The sequence below is a fragment of the Balaenoptera ricei genome, chromosome 20 (genome assembly GCF_028023285.1).
Source record: "Balaenoptera ricei isolate mBalRic1 chromosome 20, mBalRic1.hap2, whole genome shotgun sequence".
Classification (NCBI taxonomy): Eukaryota; Metazoa; Chordata; class Mammalia; order Artiodactyla; family Balaenopteridae; genus Balaenoptera; species Balaenoptera ricei.
In genome coordinates, this window is record NC_082658.1 from 43278478 (window position 1) to 43282673 (window position 4196).

A 4196-nucleotide genomic window follows, 5' to 3' on the forward strand; every position below is an offset into this window, starting at 1 on the left:
CTAGAAAAAGAATCCAAGGATTTTCCCTCCTGTGTGTTTTCGTCTTGCTTCTTATGGTCCATGATGCCAGCTGAGGTTGTCAGTACAATGAAAGCAAACTGACGGGACAGGAGCAGCTTATTCTGCCATTTTTCTAGATCTTTGAGTCGCACATCAAATCTGGGGCTGATCACGCCACACTTATTTAGCCTGCCTGTGAGGTTCACAACAATCTTCCCATCCCTGTGATCATCGGTGATTTCAAATTCGCCAAAGTAACCATGCTTCATCATCACAGTTAGAAACCTGACGATGACTTCGGAGCACGGCCTAATAAGAACCTGGCATCTGACTCTCTTTTCAGCATTGTTGATACTGTTGAGAGCATCAGCCAGGACATTCATGCGCACCGTTATGGCAGCATGGAAAGACGGCGAAAGGAGCTGTGTCTTACGTTTGTAATAGCAAGCAAACATCTACCAGGCAATAGCTCAGAAAAGCTTCATGAAAAAGTTAAGTTTGAAAAGATGCAACATATCATGGTTGATGAAGCTAAGAATTTCCACACTGACAACAGAGACTACTATGAGGAAAAAAATCACTAAAAGGACAAAGAATTGCCCAGGAATATTTTTTTGGTTTTCTTGGACTACTTTCTGTAAATTTGCACCACTTGGATTACAGGGGCCTCCCCACTTCTTAGCCTAGCATTCAGGAAGAGAATACACCAGAGTGGTTTGCAATGAGATCCAAAAGCCAAGTACCTGCAAAGAGCAGTGCAGGACATCAGAGGAAATTCTCCACCTAACATCTCTCCTGACTCTCTGGGGGTTTCCTGGGCTCAGGGTGTGGATGGCACTTTAGAGATTAGAGTGAATTGTATTTGGAACATGAGGAGACCCATGTGGCAGAGCTATGCCAGTTCTTTTTTAAAAAGGATCACTCCCCGCAAGGGGTTTGTGTTTTAATAAGCACAGCAGATGAAGCTCCTTAAAGAAATGAGGAAGCAAAGGGTGTAGTCCAGAGCAACAGGGCATCTGAGGGGCTGGATGAGCACATCAGGTTGAACAGTGTCATCTGGTTTTCGAACTTGGGAAGGAAGGTCATGTTTGAGATCACTCCAAGCGTGGCTGAGACAACTATTGTACAGAATCTTACGCTCTCTCCAGCATGTGTTTCCAATATGGAAACACAGCTGTATATTCTGAAGGATAACTGATTGGAAGGCCCCCTGTCTAAGAAGAAACTCTGCCTGTGTGTGAAACTAGCTGTTCTAGGTGCTGGGAATCCCGTGGCAGATGCGAACTGGAATCTGTGAACAAAGGAGTACAAAGAATGGCAAAGCACGAAAAGTGATAATATGGTTGTAAAATGGGCAGTCTTTTTTTTAAAAGCCTCGCTTTACTCTCCTCCCTCCTGCTAATTTTCAGTCATTGTTCCCATGGATCAAATCAACCAGAATTTAGCTGGCAAGGGAGCCCATTAATGTCATCCAGTCAGCCTCCCCGGGTCCAGAACAGGATGGAGAATGGATCCCAGAGGGACAAATGGAAGACACACCTTCTCATCTACTCTTATCCTTCCTGTGGGTGAAGGGTTAATGTCCCCAACACAGTAAATGAAGCTGCCCTCCCATGGTGTCAATTCAGTCAGATGTTCATCTGAAACCAAAAATGTCAGCCATCCCCAATCTTATCAGGCCACAGGGGAGAGGGGAGAAAGAAACATCAAAGAAACAATGATGTTTTTGTGCTAAACATCAATTAGCACAGAACCTAACTGCTGCTGTCCCACTTCTGGAGCTGACCTCAGGCTTCGGTTGGTAATTATAGCAGTCTTCCTTCTCCCACCAACTCCTCCAAGTTCTGCCCATCTCAGTTGGATGGGAGTCTTTACGTCATGGGGTTAAACTTTTATTCCTGTAGATTCTTAGTCCTTGAAGGTCTCTCATTCCAGCCCAAAGACTGTTGCTGACCTAGAGGAGTTCCCTCTGGCATTGGCAGGGTTACCCCTGAGTGGGGCAGAGGGCAGCAACCATCCCTTCTGGTTGAGTCCAGTGCTGTGAGTGGAGGGAAAGGCAGTGAAACAGTGGATGGAGATACCATGGGAGTCTGAGCTGCCTGCTTTTATAGCATGTTTTTGTCTTGCAGACCCGCTTGTGCCCAGTCTCATACATATGAGTTCTATTTTATGATGAAAATTCTACTGTGCACCTTCACTGTGTGATTTAGTGGATCACATGACCCCTAGGATGTGATGGGATCTCAGGTCATCAGGTCACACAGTTACTTGGTGCCCCATGGTCAGACATGCAGTCTCAATAGGGCCCTGTGGGAAGCCAGATACTGATTTCACATGGACAACACTTGCTGGCAGAAGAGAGCATGGTCTTCCTCCAAAGCCTTGGGGGTTGTTATTGGGGCTTGTTAGAGGCTTTCTTCAGAACTCTGTCTTCTACAGAGCCTTCCATTCTCATTGGGTCTGCTGGGTCATCATGTGAAAATGGTTGGGCATCCTCACTTTGGACCTGCTACAGAGTACTGTCCTCTGGCAGCCTTACTGGTTACCAGAAAGTAGATTAGAGCTGCATGTCTGAAATTCAGAGAAACCAACCAAGCATGGAGCTTCCCTCTTAGTAGTGGGCAGTGAACAGTGCTGTAATTCACTTCTTGGTTTTTACCCAAAGAGGTTCAAAACTTATGTCCACAGAAAGACCTACACACGGATGTTTATATGGAAGCTTTATTCATAACTGCCAAATCTTGGAAGCAACCAAGATGTCCTTCCACACCAGTGCCCTTCCCTTAGTGGAAGAGATTTGGTGCGATTGTAGAGTTAATCGGCATTGAACTCAACAATCCTACAGGTCAGGCCCTTGGCATGGTGCTCAACCATATCTGCCCTTAAATTATATGGGATGAGTGACTTCTCCAAGGCTTTTTGGTTTTCCGTGGATCTCCTCAGTGGGATAGTTTTGCTCTCAATCTCAATTTTTCATTGTCTATCTTTCTTAGAGCTATCAGAAAAAGGCAATTTACTCCACAATCTTTGTAATTACTGTTGTTGCCATAGAAACTAAAAGCCATAGTCACCCCAATGCCTTGCCCTCCAACTTTACTTCATCCTATGCCACTCCTGATGATGATGCCACTGTGTGTGTGTGTGTGTGTGTGTGTTTGTGTGTGTGTGTTTGTGTGTATAAACTATTAACAGGTAGCCTGAAAGGATACCCACCGAAGTCATGACGGTTTTTGCTGCTGGGGAGAAGGGAGAGAAATTAGGTGGGGAAGAGAAGAAAGAGGAGTTCAGATTTTGCTAAGGTATGTTATTTCTTTTATTTAAAAAAAAGCTTAAAACAAATATGAAAAAATATTAAGACTTATAAATCCTAAGTGGCAAAGAGTCATTGTATATATATATATATTTTTTTTTTTTTTACTTTCTGTGATTTTCAAATTTTACTCCTCCCCATTCCTCATGCATCATTATTCATTTTGATCATGAGGGACTTATCCCAGGATACAGGATGATAGAAAATTAAGAAAGTAATTCATAAAACTGTTACGTCAACAGGTAAAGACATACATACATGACAAAATCATATCAGTAAATGCCCCAAATTATTACATTACACAAAATGCAAAAGTCATAAAAAGTAAAAGCTGTCTTTTTCACATCTGTGTTCCCCTGACACTCATTTGCCCTTCCCTGGAGCCAAATGCTACTGCAATTTTTTTTTAGGATATTTCCAAAGATATTTAATGCATTTGCAAACACATCCTTATATCAATTCTACAAGCAAAAGATAGACTTTTTTCTGCATGTTGCTTTGTTTGCCATACAATATACCTTAAAGATGGTCCCACATCCTATACTACAAAGCTACAGTAATCAAGACAGTACGGTACTGGCACAAAAACAGAAATATAGATCAATGGAACAGGATAGAAAGCCCAGAGATAAACCCACGCACATATGGTCACCTTATGTTTGATAAAGGAGGCAAGAATATACAGTGGAGAAAAGACAGCCTCTTCAATAAGTGGTGCTGGGAAAACTGGATAGGTACCTGTAAAAGTATGAAATTAGAACACTCCCTAACACCATACACAAAAATAAACTCAAAATGGATTAAAGACCTAAATGTAAGGCCAGACACTATCAAACTCTTAGAGGAAAACATAGGCAGAACACTCTATGACATAAATCACAGCAAG

General features: G+C 42.7%; 1 pseudogene; it reads right to left on the minus strand.

Annotated features, from left to right (window-relative positions):
- LOC132355284 (small ribosomal subunit protein uS8-like) lies at positions 1 to 383 on the minus strand (annotated as a pseudogene).
- Positions 384 to 4196: the final 3813 nt, after the last annotated feature.